We start from the raw sequence: 16,280 nt of genomic DNA, 5'->3' as shown, positions 1-16,280 counted from the left end.
CCTAAAAAGGGGGGGCTGTCTTATTTGATGGCCCTGCCTTATCATCGGGGAAACACGGTAAGACGACCTGCTGAAGTTCAAAATGACCAATAGGAATGGGGAGGAAAGGTGATTAAATTACGTTGACTATGGCATGGTTGTTGGTGCAAGCTGATCTGAGTATTTTGAAAACTGATCTGCTGAGATTTTCACACACAACCATTTCCAGGATTTACAGAGAACAATCTCCAAAGATAATAAACAAGAGGTTCCCTATCTCAGGGCAAAAATACGTTGTTGATGTCTTGAATGGTCAGTTTGGTTTGAGCTAATAAAGAGTAGCTCATTACAAACAAGGTATGCCAAAGAGCATCTCTGAATGCACAGCACATCAAACCTTGAAGCAGATGGGTTACAGCTTAAGGAGACCACACTGGCTGCCACTCTTATCAGCTAACTTGGTACCATTTGTAACTTTGTACCATTTCAGCATTATTTAAGTGCCACAGCCTATCTTGGTATTGTTGCTGATCATGTCCATCCCTTTACAACTGCAGCGTACCCATCTCCTGATAGCTACTGCTATCGGGATAACACACAATAACATAAACAACAGTATGACACCAAATTCACTGTACTCAAATGGCTTCCATGGTAGCCAGATTTCTGTCTAATAGACCCATTTTGGGACATGCTGGAAAGCAGGAGATTCACATTATGGATGTACAGCCTAGATTCATTACACACGGAATATATATTTCAAGCATTATTTCTTTGCTCTGCTGATTATGGCCTACTTTCAGAAAATTAGATTATTGGGAAAATGTTCAATATAGTAGACACAATGGGCCTGATTTATTAAAGCTCTCCAAGGCTGGAGAAGATACACTTTCATCAGAACCTGGAATGGAGTTTTTAAAAGTAATTTGCTATTTGTATTAAAAAAAATGTTTTCATTCCTGCACCAAATCCACTTCAGGTTTGCTGGATCACTAAGTTCACTGATGAAAGTGTATTTTCCCCAGCCTTGGAGAGCTTTCATAAATCAGGCCCACGATGTCTCATTCCACTCAGCTAACTAACCTAAAACACCTGCAAAGGTGTCCTAAGCTTTTAAATAGTCTCTCAGTCAGTAGGCCACACAATCGTGGGTAAGGCTGCTGATTTGACTGTTTTCCAGATGATGGTCATTGACACCCTCCACAGCAAAAGATCATTGCTAAAAAAGCTGGCTGTTCACTGAGAGCTGTATCCAAGAATATTGATGTAAAGTTGAGATACAGGAAGAAATGTGAAAGGTGCACAAGCAACAGGAATAACCACAGCCTTGAGAGGATTGTGAGCCACCACACACAGATGTATATGGGACATCCAGCTACAACTGTCACATTCATTGTGCCAAGCCACTCTTCAACCAGGAAGTGTATATTATATGTATAATTAAAACACTTTCTATCCTGGTCACTTGTCCTAGGGGGCCTTCATACACAATCAGAAAGGCGTTCTAGAGCACCTTCCAGTTCATAAAGCCAGCAGATCAGCCGCCAATTCTGCAAAAGAAAACTTTGTTCATTTATTACTATCTCTTGCATTTTATTATTGCTTAGCAAAAAAAAAATCCATCACCGTGAGCTAATAAGAGGAACACAGACACAGCTGGCTACTACCATAGCTGGTTGCTAGTTGCTGCAGAGCAATATATATTACCACAGGCAACTTTTATAAGCTATTATTCGTTATTAAGCATAAAATTCAGCTCAGCTGTAAGCACCAGTAGTCATCTCAGACATACAAAACTACAAAATAGATAAAACATAATTTCCTTAATGTATACCTCATACACCACTGTGCAAACCTCATGAAACACATGAAGTCTTGTTCTAATATAGCCAGCAAATGCAAATATGTCAACGCGGGGGCATTCTATATGCTACATGTGTAATATTTTCTTTGGTAAATTGCTTGCAGCTTTACCTATAAGTCTGCACAGAGCTTGAGATCAAATGTTGGGCATCCACACAGCAGGAATTTAATTTCTGACTGGCACAATGTTAAATTATCTTTTTTTCATGATGCCATTAGTGAGCAATTGAAAATGAAATATTACCAGTTTTGACACTTTTTCCACCCAACTATTTTCTGCAAAATTTTAGTTGTTTGAGGCATACATGACTAATAGGTACCCCTATGAAGGGGGTCCTAAAATACCCAGTTAACCAGTTTACCATTTTGTCACCTTTTATACAAATCTCTGACAGAAGTTTGCACTAAAGCTGTATGGTATTGCTATGCTTTGCACATTCTCTGGACACTGTGAAGAATTGTATGGCAAAGTGAATTTCTATAATAAAGTAACATACACTACCAGCCATTTATTGGGTACACCTTGGCAGTGCTGGGTTTTTACTCTCTTTGTCTTCAGAACTGTCTTAATTCCGTGCCATAGAGGAACCAATTTAGCAAGATGCTGGAAACAATCCTTGGTGATTTTAGTCCATACTGACATGAAAGCATCACTCGGATGCTGCAGAATTGTTGACTCCACGCCCATGATGAGCCACATCCCAAGGATTCTCTATTAGTTTGGGATATGATGACTATGGAAGCCATTTGAGTACAGTTCACTCATTGTCATGTTCAAGAAACCAGTTTGAGATAATCTAAGCTTTGTGACATGACACATTCTCCTGCTGGATGTAGCTATCAGAAGATGGGTACACTGTGGTCATGAAGAGATGAAGTGGTCACCAACAATACTCAAGTAGGCTGAAATGATGCTCAGTTTGTACTAAGGGTTCCAAAGTGTTCCAAATCACCCACAGCAATACACCACCAGCAGCCTGAAACATTGGTATTGATCCTAACTTGTGACTCTACCATCTAAATGTCACAGCAGACATTGGAACTGATCAGACTAGTTCAATCTTCTCTTGTCCAGGTGTATATTGAGATACTGTTGCCTTTTCACCAGTGCAAGCCCACCTGTCACCAACAATCATGCCACATTTAAAGTCACCTAAATTACCTTTCCCCACCTCTTCTGATGCTAGGTTTAAGTGGTCTTGACAATGTCTTCATGCATAACTGCATTAAATTTGCTGCTTTGTTAATAGCTGATGGGATATTTGCGTTAACAAGAAGTTGTACAGATGTAATACAATAAAGTGTCTGGTGATTGTACTAACACTGAAAAATTGACCAAAAAAATAATAATTTTCCAAAATACGTCCCAGGATACTTTGTGACAGACTTTCTTTAAAATCCCTCCTAACATTTTTTAACTCCATAATTTATTGCCTTAACAAGAGCTATCATGAAATAACTAGAGGATTACCGTGTCATTATATTAAGAAATAAGAAAATATACAACGATAGAGGGACAAGAACATCATTGTAACATCAAAGGGGTCACATGGATGGTGAAAAGCAATTTTATAAAACAGGTTTCGAGTTTTTTTTTTTTTTTTAAAAACATGTGAAGGTAAAATCAAGAAGAGGGTGCAGGGAAGTAGAGGGATGTTTAAGGAAGTATAGGTAGAATGGTAGCTGCTGAATGAATGAAAAAAGAAGGCAGGCAGTTAGGGGACAGAAAAGAGGTATAAAGAATACGAGGATGCGGGAAATGTCAGTTATCGATAGCCTATATTCTTCTTGATTTACAATCAATAAGGTAAAACCAGGTTGCTTGGAAAATATCTAGTGTATTTGTATGAGAAACTCTGAGGTTTTTCATTACTATTTTTTAGTATACTCTTCCAAGCATTGTACAGGTGTTGAAGTGGGATTTCTCTACATAGCAGTGATGCAGGCTTTGGCTACAATGGCTAGTTGGAATTGTAAAGATTTTTAGTACGTGTCCCCTTGGGAGAATCTTGTGAGTTTGTGAATAATTCAACAACCTTCCAACCAGAAGAGTTGGAGGGGTGGGCATGACTAAACTACTTGTAGCACTGTTCCATTAACATTAAAGCACCTCCAGCACATTTCTTGAACTGCAGAAAATATTTTATTTAGAATTGCCAGGGTTTGTGCCAAAAAGTAACAACTTGTAATTAGTCTCATGGTAGCTATTCCATATGGAAGCCTTTTAAGCATATTAAATGATGTGATTAGATTGATCTTGTGAGAGTGGAATATTTGAACATGGAGAGGCACTTCCTTGCCTAGGATAGAATATATATACAGTGCACCTCTTATTGAGTGGTTTGTTAATGCAAATATGAAGTCAAGAGAAAAGAAAGGACTGGAAATTTGGAGAGGAAATGGTTTATCAAAAGTATTCTCAAGATCCCAGAGGTGTTAGAGTGCCTAGTGTGGGTAAGTGGTCATTGAATTTTGAGGATATGCAGTAACATGCATTTTACTGTAATGCATAAATAACGTAAAACGGGGCCTTATTGATATCTGGGGACAAGTTAGAGGAACTTTGTCCCAGGCTTCTCTTTTCATTTATTTTCTTTACTGGTTTACTGGTAAAAAGACAATGTTGAAATGTAAAGAATAAAATAATGCATATGACTTTCAAAAATTTGTAGCCAAAACTAATCCAAACGAAAGGAGATATGGTTTCCTAATAGAAAAACGTCCTGTCTGTCATTGATGAGAACTGTCCAATTCATAAAGTAGAGCATGATACACAGAACAACAGCTGTGGTTTCATTGTCCCAAGTTACCAGTGTTTCATTGTAAGGCAGCGGACCTTGAAATAGAGTCAGTGCAACACAACCGAAATGTTGGTGATTTGGGACAATAAAGGCAGACCATGCTGAATATTCCATGTGTGCTCTTCTTGGTCCTCTCCCAAAGCCAGACACCCCATGAACCCACATACCACTGTCCTACAGCTCCAATGACTTGCTTGAGTTTAATGCTCCCTCAACACAACCAAACAGCTAGTATGAGCCAAGGGCCAGCCTACAAGTCACTGAGTTTTCTTAAAGCTTATATATGAAAAGCTTTTATAGCACCTTGGAGAGTCTGCATTTTTTGTGGGATTTAAATATTCCCTAATTAGGTGTTGGCTTTCAGCAGAAAGAAAGTGAAGCCCCTGTTTCATTTAACGCTGCCTTTTTTAATTCACTTCTCTCTGTGTAAAAGAAGTAAGTAATGAAATGTTAAACAGCTGCTGTTTAAGATTAAATGGCTGGCTCATTGCTGTGGTGTATGATCTCACTATAGTTTTTCAGCTTCTCCAGGGTATATATATATATATATATATATATATATATATATATATATATATATATATATATATAAATAGCTGGTCATACACAGTGTAATCTAAATGTGCAATCTTCTTCAGTCAAACAGATCTACTGTATATATTGAATATATAGTTTTACCAGGTTAGACTGGCCCTCACTTTGTACAGTTGTTGGAAACTGGAAAATTAGGTTGTATGGAATATGCAGCTCTTAATACCCATTATATTATACTAGCATTATTTGAGAAGGTCCTCATTTTCTTTTGACTAATTGCAAACCAAGCTCTGGATAATTTGGCAGGGATAGTTACTGTGAAAATTCCCCTAGTTTAGACGGATTAGTTAGGTATTACACTGTTAGCATATTAATTAATGTGTGTTATCAGTAATTAGAAATTAGGATGATATTATTGCTAATAGCATTGAATTATTATTTGTTTCTTGTTATTATTCAGCACTAGACTGCAGCCAGGAATAAAAGCATTTATATCTATAGTGGGGAGTAGGGTTAGGACATCAATAAAACATATCATATTTTTTCCCTCTGGATTAAGTTAGTGTAACAAAGTGGCTGGTGTGCATTTTTCTATAAAAAAAAAGAAAATATCATTTTCTTCTTAATTATGGTCAGTAATTATCCTGTTTATGACTATCTTTATAAAAAGTGAAAATATCAGAGGAACAAGATAATCCGTGTCAGTGGGTGCTGCGGCAATATTTATTTCAATTACAAGTTGTTTGTTCTCATTGTTAATAAAGGCTGGCCAATTCCCCACTCAGACTCCGGAATACAATTTGCTTATATGGGACTCTTGAGTATATAAACTGTTAGTTCAATCATTTTTGGTGCTTTTTTTCTGCCAAACAAACTGGCAATAAAAAGTAATACGGAGTGTTAAACAAATCAGAGCTATTAAACTACTTGCTTCTGATGCTTTCATAAAATGTTAATGACACATGCTGGAACAACCTGTTTTACAGCCACAGTTTATTAAAGCATGAAAAGGGCCGGAGATAATCTGTCTCCTCCCCATGCCTCTGTCACCCCCTCCTGCTTCTGTCTTCTCAGCTCTGTCTCCATTTCCCTCTGTCAGTCTGTCTGCACCTCCTCCTCCAACCTTGCAGTCTTTTTCCTTCTTTAGTCCCTCTACTCTGCTCCCTCTTTCCCGCCTCCCATCCTTAGTACTCTCTTGCTGAGCTTAGTTTTCTTCACTGCTCATTTATATCACCATCCTTCTTTCTACATTTTTTTCTTCTCTCTTTCCTTTTTTCTCAAACGCCAATCTCATATTTGTTACCCTATTACCTTGCACTATTTTATTTTTGTATTTGTTGCTTTATTTTTAGAATTTTTGATATTTATTCAGAAGTAATTGGCTGTACTTCTTAAAAGATTACTTGATGTAAAATTCTGTGTATAGACATCCTTCCTTCTATCTCAGAAGTGTTATTATGGTGCTCCAAAGCAGGGAAATGAACAAGCCATTTGCAACCATTTACTAGTGTACTTTGGATTGTGTTACAGGATTTTATACCCTGTGACAAGTTTACAGGGGCAGATGTCTAGCAGTGAATAAGAATTGCAACACTTTGTGCCATTTAACGCTTTTAGGGCTGGAGTCAGGCAATTTTGACTGCTACATAAAGACTTTCAAAGGTATAACAAGGTAATGGCTTCTCAGCTATATTTAAGATATTACTGGCTGGCAAATCAATCTGTTGCATTGAGGACATATTTACCAAAATGTGATTCTGTTTTACTTGTTCCATCATCATTAGGCATTGATCAGTGCTAAAGCCAGATAATCCACAGGGCAACCTGGTCAGGAGCCTAAAGCCTGACCACAATGAACATGCTTGGACAGTAGCCCAGGCGGTAGAAAAGAGTGTGCCTATCTGTAACCTATCTGTTGGCTGCTGTTTAATGGGAAGGGCTGTGCCAATACAAAAATACATCTAGTTTTTTAAATCCAATGCAAAACTTGCCAATGTTATGGGGCATGTAAAAGGGAAAGCCAGAAATCTTATGATTGAAAATGGAAGGGGGTGGGCATGAAAAGGACACTGGTTCGGCACTGAAGAATGAGAGCCATAAATCTTTTCAGTTTCAGTACAATCTAGGTGTTAGGCGTGTTAAGGATTTAATTTGTGCTAATAATTTTTTTTTGCAAGGTCAGGCATAGGGGTGAATTTGTTTGTTTGTAAGGAAAACTTAAGTGTACAGGTGAGACAGTAAAAGATTTTTGTTTTATTAGGTAAATTTAACATTTAGAAAACATTCTCTGATAGTGAAATTTTCATGTGCATGTGTTTTTTAAATATCAGTAATAAATTTCCATTAGAGAATGTTTGCTAAAATCAGATTCATTGCTTTATAATATTATATATGTGTTTGGTGATTTGTGTGTAAGAAGTTGGAAATTTAGCATTGTCTATAGGTACAGAAAAAAACTACACACACAAATATCTGTTAACAAGTTTCAGGCACTGATAGGTTGATAGATAAGATAAGTACAACTTACAGTAAATAATGGGGCTTTTTGTAATTTAATTTATTGAGTACATGTAGTAAGCTATATGTCATTTAAGCCACTGTATGACACCTAATATTTCCCTCTGCTAAAATTGTATGTATGTCATTAAAATCATCAACCTGAACAATACTTTGCTGTACGTGAACATTTCTTTGTTGTTGTGAATAGTTAACTGGTAGAGCTTACAACAAACTGTCTGTTCAAATATTCTTTACATAGATTTTGACTTCTGTTTGACAGTTTAACAATAGTAAATTACTAAACAGCAAATTGTGAAATTCTTTACACCGCTATTATTAGTATATTGATGCTTTTTTACAATACCTTGAATAAAAAGTTTAAATGAATGCATGTAATCTGTGAGATGTAACAATATAAATTTTACATGAGCAGAATTATGCAAAGGAAAAAGATGTTAAGCTGTTGTTTTTTCCCTGAAAACAATTTACAGTTTCTACAAATGATTTTGAGCAAAATCTATGCATGTTTTTTTAGAATTGTCTTCACTATGTAAAATAATTCCTGTGACACAAAAGCATATGTACAGAAAAATAGGTGTAAATTTTAATTACAATTAAAAAGTCCTTTACAGGATATTACAATCTAATAATGAAATAATCTAATGAAATTAATAATGAATTATTATTCCTATCATTATCTTACTATTTCATGTGTTATATTCCATATATCTCATGCCATCAACACAGAAAATAATGTATTCTGTTCAATTAAATGTAATAAATACCACACTGTTCACTAATATTATATGTTTTCTCTAGATATGTTATCTAGAGATTTATGTATTGTAGGTCAGTGACCATTATTGCTGCCTTACACACTAGTTAGTAGCTGTTATAATCATTGAGGATGGCTATTCTATGGGGCATCTTTATAAAGTACCTAGGAAATATGGTATGTCATTTCAACAGACTGTCAGATTTTTGACATTTTGGCTGTTGATTTCTACCAGCCTATGAATTTGTGATATGGTAAGCAAGGAAAATAAAATACTGTTAAAGTGGTGAAATAAGAGTAAAAATTGGTGAAAACTGGCACATACCAAGTGAAAGATAGGAATCATGCCATACTGAGGAACGTTCCTTCTTCAACTTCCTTCTAATGTAAAATATTAAAAATGGATTACACCTGGTGGAAAATGGTAAAAAAAATGGATTACATTGTGGTAATGCAATATATAAAATTAAACTGATTAAATGGTATTGAAGAGACACTTATGCATAGACTTTTTCAACATCTTCTTTGGAAATTATTATTATTATTATTAATAATAATAAACTGTATTTATATATCACCAACATATTATGCAGTGCTGTACATTTAATGGGGGTTGCAAATGACACACAAACAGTGACACAGGAGGAGAAGAGGACTCAAGGATTGAGAATTGCCTTAAGGAGCTTACAATCTAAGAGATGGGAAAGCACAAGAAATACAAAAATATAAAATCATCATGGAGAAAAAAGCAAACTGCATAATTATTTCTGTGCAAGCATGACTATAAAGATGTAAATGCCATATTCTATAATAACAAAATATGTATTCCAATGCATTGCATTTGTCTTTTAACGGAATCACTGATGAATAGACGCATTTCAGTTAGCAGAATATTAGTCCTGTGCACAGCACTGTTTGACAGGACCAATGTATTTCAAATTTCTTATAATTGCACATTAGCCTTCACTGGTAAAGTATCCAGAACAGGAAGACGATCACCAAATCCTGACAATTACGCGGGACAGAAATATTAATTAGATTATTTTACCTATCAAGAATCCTTAGCATCGACGTATATATAAGGACGTATATAAAAAAAATCTATTGTCTTAACTGAATCTTTCTCTTTCAAGGTAACAGTGATGCTTGTGGTATATATGGGGTTTCATGTGTATCATATGTATCATATGGGGTTTGCATATGTGCAACAAAATGTGTATAGCTTTGTAAACATGCTGTATCATTTGCCTTAAGAATGAAATATTCTATCCAAACAGAAGCAATCCGCTTGTTCACTGTTGTCTACAGAGAACTGTGATGACTAAAGTTCCCCAACAGCTGACTTCCAGATAAGCTTGTAAGCTTTATGCATGATTGTTCACTGAACACCATCTCTGTACTGAAAAATTAGTAATAATTGCACAAACTAATTTAATTCTTCATTATTTTTTCTGGTTCTGAAATAGGCTCATTACAGTCAAGTCTTTATGGCCATTCGTTTGTTATATCAAGCAGGTTCCACGCTCCCTGGAAAAAAGCTCCTATGTACTCATGGGAAGAATGTGCTTTTTAAAAAGGTCAGTGATAAAGTATTAAGGGATTTTTTAAAGTTTTTAGTAGTAGTTTAATTATGTGTGTAAAAGAGATTCATTTATTATAAATTATGGTAACATTATATGTTAAAGTAAAGCTTAATATTTCATGGTAAAGTAAAGAGAGAAATATTGTGCTGTATTTGATGACCTTTCCTGAAAATGTTGGTTACCTAACTTTCATGCTGACCTGTTGACTTTTTTACCGAGTCATTGACTAACTCCTATGCAGAACAACCAGCAAGTCCATATTTGTATATTAGATATTGGTCTGCATTTCACACATTAAAGCAAAGGGGCCAGCTAATATTTTATATCAATGGTTGCTATATTAAAAGGTAGAATAAAGCTTAATCCATCACTGAGATCCCTCCAGTGGTAATCTACAAATCTCCACATTAAAAGCAAGACTTGTAAACATTAGCGTGCACCTCCCCATTGGCCACTAATTAAAGGGGGTACTATATCACAGGTCACTAACATAAGGAGTCACTTAACCCCTGACCACCAATGTAAAGCACTTTATCAATGCCCACAAACAGGTAACTACAATGAACACTAATGTGAGCGGGTACTTCTCTAGTCGCCAGGGTAAGGGTGCATTTGTGTACCACTAACATTTGTACAAGAAAATTGGACCAATGTCATAGACACTTTATTGGCAATCAAAGTAAAGGGGCCTTTCTGTACTGATCCACTGACCATTAACTGCTTCAACAATTGATGGCTGATCCTTTTTCTTGGTTCTTGAGTACAAGAATTGCCCTTGTGTGCAGTGAAGACAGCAAGTCAGTTCATGTGTTATTTACCATTCTTCCTTTAAACCACTCCCATTGCTTGGTGACATATACCAGCCGCTTTGTTTTCTCTTCAGTGTGCCTAAGAGTGCTCCAGATTTTATAATCCTAGCAATGTTCCTGTAATGCACATCTGTATGTATATTTTATATACCTATCACTATATTGAAATATTAGCCCCATGCACATGTCACTTTTACTAGCATTGCGCATTTTAATACACACTTATGTTAATCTGCACTACAAGCAGACCATGCAATTATTCGTTCCCAAGCCTACATGGTTCAGGCACACAAACAGTACATGTAGTCTACAGAAGGTTGCAACTCCTAATGAGGAGCTGCTTCAATGGTCTGGCTCAAAACTTTGGCCGCAGATTTTCTTGGCTAGGAGAAGTCATAAGAGAACAGCTGTGACTTCACCTATTAGCCCTGATGTCTTTCTGAGGAGACGGCTGGAGTTAAACATCCCACAATGTGCTCTCTGGGGCGTCTCCAGCCTGACCTATACTCGCCTTTAATAGTTTCATAGGAACTTCATTAAATCAATTACTTAGTGAGCACATCATGATTTATCTGTAATTAGCACTGAAGTGCCTGATTTAGGCATCACACAGGACTCAGTCCATAGGGATAGATCATGCACTTAGAGTATTTTGCATGTGTCCATATTGTTAAGGGTAGGTATAATGACAGCACTGTAGAAGTGTGGATATGGAGACAGAGACAGCCATCATCCTCAATGCCCCATAATACCAAACTGTGAGATAAGGTTCCCATAAGCCTTTGTGGTAAATGAAATTGTAATGGTAATTAGAAAGGCCAGAAGGGGACACAGAGAGTGTTATTTCAAGCTGGAATAGTAAAAGACCAGTTGTAGATTATTAAACACACAGAGGGTTCCTAGCTGTAAACTCTTCACAGTTGTAAAGTATAAGGCTTCCTGGGTGAATAAATGCAACCATACTGGGACTTGGTAAAAGCAGTTTGGGTCAGTGCTGGCTAAACGGCTATTGATGTTGAGGAGAGAATGAGAGAACAACATTACCGTTCATGCTACTGGTAATAAACTGCATTTTACTTGGCTCTGTCTGGGAAACCGTGTAAACCGTAGTAAACTATTCATGGACGGGCAGCAAGTGCAGCAGACCATGGAACCAAAATGACATGCGGGAAGAAGAGGAGTTTTGTAAGAAGCTGATATATATTAGAAATCCAAGGGTAGATTCAGATCCACTGTGAGCCACATGGTTCTTCTATGGGCTCAAGTGCAATCTTAACTTCTCCCATTCAAGTGAAGGGTAGGATTTTTTTCATGCATCTGTGGCAGATGATGGCGTGGTTCCCAAAAGTCGCTTATGAGCATACAGTTGTTGCTTGAAGATTTGCAGCAAATATGGTTACCTGCAGTTCAGTTTGCCAGTTCTGGATGTATAGCAACAGTTTGCTGTGCACCCAGGAGCTGCCAGCAGTGATGTTTCACTGTATGGGTCTGATTTATCAAAGCTCTCCAAGACTGGAGAAATCAGAAAATTATGTGTGAACCTGGGTGATTCAGTAAAAACCTGGAACAGATTTAGTCCAGGATTGAAAACATTTGACAAAAGCAAATGATTTTATGAAATCCATTCCAGGTTTGCTGGATCCACCCAGATTCTCCCATATGTCTATCTTCTCTATCCCTGGAAAATCAGAAAATTTTGGTAGACCGCAGCTCCCGCCAGTGAACCCCCGAGCGGGGTCAAGAGAAGGACCCCACTGGGGGGACACACCAACCAGAGCCACAGACCATGTCCCTTGTACGGATCGCAGGCTCTGGGAAGTTGGTAGGTTCTGACTCTGGACACAACCCGCCCACTCTCCCAGCGCAGGCTCAGACTTGCGATGGGAGAGTTGGCGGGTTCTGGCATCATGACTTCACTAAAGGGGAAGTTTCCTCCCACTTTGAGTGACACCAGGCTTCCCGCGTATGCACGGTCTGGAGCCGGTAAATTTAGTAGTATGTTGGTCGGAAAAGTTTGGCGACCCCTGGTCTAAACTATTGTCTGTGTTACTAAATGCAACAACTTTCCTACTTATATTCTGGTGTTTAGTTATACATGTAGTATACAGTAGAGACACTAATTTATTAAAGATATACAGAAACAGCTATTGTTGCAGTTGACTGGTGTAAATATACTGACTGGTGGTCAGTGAAAAAATCTCTCCTTACACTGGCTGACTCATTAACTTGGTAACTGGAAATGTTTCCCTGTTACATTTGTAGTCTGTGAAGATTTGTCTTACAAATATGGGTAATAAATTAACCCATTACAGTGAAATGATTAGTGAAGCGCTCACTTTGAAATGAGTAAAAAGTGCCACCTACATTGGGAATGGGTGGAGAAGTGCACCTTCTGGTGCTCAGTGTCCTCTTACATTGATAGTCAGTAAAAATGTGATCCCTAACATTGGAGGTCAGTAGAGATATTCCCCTTACCTTGGTGATAAGTGAAGAAAATTGATACGTTTTAAAGTACACAGTTATACTTGCTGTCAGTCTCTTTACATTGGTAGTCAATGTAATGCCGCCTTACCTTAATGTGGTGGTCAGTTAAAAGTGCACCCCTAACATTGGTGGTACAAGAACTCCTCTCTTCTATTGGTGGTCACTTGGAATCCTCATTACACTGGTAATGGGTAAAAATATATACCCTTTAATTTTTTAATGGGGTAAAAGTCTCCCACACAATAATGGTGAATAGAGAGGTAAAATCTCACATAGATAGTCAGTAATGACGTGCCCCCTACATTTTTGAACAATGTACTACCCCCTTGCATTTGTGTTCAGAACAGAATTGTCCCTTACATGGGTTATCAGTTTAGATCACCATGATATTTGTTGACAGTAATAAAGTGTCTCTTACATTATGGTCAGTATAAAGGGCCCTCTTACATATGGTCAGTATAAAGGGCCAGTATTAAGCCCCTCCTTTAGGGGAAAGTAATGACGTGTTTTCTTTTGTTGGTGTAAAATGATTATTATATCATCTTAGGATGACAGGACTGGTAGGACAAGGTCCTTTAACACTCAAAGCAAAAAGGCAAACATGTACATGCCCCCATGAGCTGTGAAGTACTTGGACAGCATAGGTTGCAGGTCCTGCTCTTTGTACGCCCCTAATCCTCTGAAGTGCTCACCTCATCCCTTAAGCTGCGTACACACCTGCAATTTTTCTCGTTGGAAAGGATCTTTCACGATCCTTTCCAACGAGAAAAGACTGCATGATGCATGAACGATGCTGTACATACAGCACCGTTCATGCTCTATGGAGAGGGGAGGGGGAGAGCGACAGAGCGGCACCCTGCTGCGCGCTCTCCCCTTCCCTTTCATTAGGATCGGTCGTCGTCCATCGTCCATGGATCCGCCAGGACGGTCGTCGGACGATGGACGACGACCGACTGTACACACGGCAGATTTTCGCCCGATAATTGGCCGATACCGATTATCGGGCGAGAAAAATTTGCCGTGTGTACGCAGCTTTAGTAAAGAAGATCGATCTACCCTAACAACCTACACATGTAAAATACACTCCCTAATTACCTGAATCCAAGGCATGACCACTACCTCCTCTCTATATTTGGTATATCACTGAATTCAGGTATCATTATCTTATCTTAGAGAACTGCAGGAAACAAAACCAAACCCACTATAAAATATGAAAGGAACATATGGTAAATAATAAGTGTAACATTATTAAACACTTTCTTTGACTAAATATCCAAAAAAATGTCAATTAGAGCAGGTAGTTACTTCAATACAACCACTTGGGTAATAATAGAATAGGCATTTTGATATAAACATTTTTTGTTTTCTTTTCAAAGGTTTTGACTTTGATGGTAAGCCTAATAGAATGCAGGCTAGCTGTTTCCCTGTTCCAAAGTAGAAATTAGCTATGGACCTGTGGGTAGATGTTTGCATATTGTGAGTGGTAGAAGTATCTTTAAAAAATTATATTTTCAATGGTTGGTAGAAATGGGTATAAGGAGAAGGTAAGTTGTACCTTTTTTTCTTTTTCCTTTTTTTTCATAAAGGATATTTATATTTAGTGAGAAATATGTAATGACCAAATGGTTGTTGAATGTAGAATATATTTGTTTGTATGGAGTTGGATTGATGACCTGCTCATCTCTAATTCCCTTTGTATAGGGGCTCATATTTTGGGAACAGAATCTTATGTACTATATTCTTTAAATGTCTCTAAATTTTCTTCTCTATGTACATCTTTAACTGCTATTCATGATAATAGTTCTGTAAATATTTACCACATTTTCTGACCTACTGCCAGATCTATTCCTCTGATATTTTTTACATAACATTGTAGGCTTTTGTATATTGTAACGGGATTTGCTGAAGTATATAGACTGAATATATAACTGATTTTTATATTAATAACCATATCCTTTATACCCAATCCAACAAAGAGGACATTTTCAATACAAACAAGGTAAGTATGTATAGATGTTTAAATGTACTGTAGTAAGGATGATGTACAACTGGAGGAAGTGACCTAGAAGAAAACTACATGCATGTAGCTGAGAGTATATAAAGCAGAATGTATTGCTATAAGGGAATAAAAAGATGTATTTTTTTCACAAAGGGATTAGAGACACACTGATAGTGAACAGAGAAGGGTGTTGGACAGCATGGAGGTAATGGAGAAAGTAATGAAGAAAGGTTAATTTCTATATATTGACTAAAACACCATGCTTGCTCACTCATCCATATGATGCAGTCCTACTGATCACTTCTTTCTCAAACTATATATCTCCTTCTCTGCAGGTCTTCTCCACAGTATGTACCCTGTAGGCAAGTCTCCGGTTTTGCACTAAGAAGTTGATGATGTACGCACTCAAACCTCAAGCCTTATTGCTCTGAATTGGGCATCTCTCCATACAAATCCTCAGGCTATAATTACATGCAAGTTCAGGACTCCTTTCTGCTCCTTCAAGCCGTCTGCATTTCCCACTTAGCCAAGGAAGTTAAGCTAGTGTGCAAGGTAGGGTGCTGAGCGGATTTTTGGCAACATGCCTAGAATTAGCATGTATCCACTCTGGATTCTGCAAAGAGCACATGTGCAATTTTCTTCTTAGAGCCCAATTACATGTAAAGAAAAGATTTAGTTACTGGGTCAATGTTTAAACTTACACATACAAACATGTATATGTTTTTTTTTATTTTTTATGATTATACACAGAAAAAGAAGTCACACCTGCATACCATTAGCATGCTTAGACAATCAAAATAATATTTATTTCTGCATTCTGCTTTTTGTGGCCGTGATATAATAAGGCAATATGGAATTGCTTGAATCAAGAGATTTCTGTAGAATAGCGTAAAGAAGGGCATGGTTGGAGATGCTGAAGAGTTAAACATACCACCAGTAAAATTACCCTTTTGC

The 16,280-nt window shown here is 37.3% G+C and overlaps 1 long non-coding RNA gene across 1 annotated transcript in view; it reads right to left on the bottom strand.

The window, feature by feature from the left end:
• Window positions 1-15,823, bottom strand: part of LOC140321830 (uncharacterized) — a 20,295-nt gene extending 4,472 nt beyond the window's left edge. The window contains exons 1-2 of the long non-coding RNA XR_011919015.1: window positions 15,598-15,823; window positions 8,777-8,862 (exon numbers count right to left, since the gene is read on the bottom strand). This is a non-coding gene — a long non-coding RNA (uncharacterized lncRNA). The remainder of the gene's footprint in view (window positions 1-8,776; window positions 8,863-15,597) is intronic.
• Window positions 15,824-16,280: the final 457 nt, after the last annotated feature.

This window comes from Pyxicephalus adspersus, chromosome 1 (genome assembly GCF_032062135.1).
Source record: "Pyxicephalus adspersus chromosome 1, UCB_Pads_2.0, whole genome shotgun sequence".
NCBI classification, from domain to species: domain Eukaryota; kingdom Metazoa; phylum Chordata; class Amphibia; order Anura; family Pyxicephalidae; genus Pyxicephalus; species Pyxicephalus adspersus.
The sequence above is the reverse complement of the archived record's forward strand: the minus strand, read 5'-3'. Positions and strand labels throughout refer to the sequence as shown.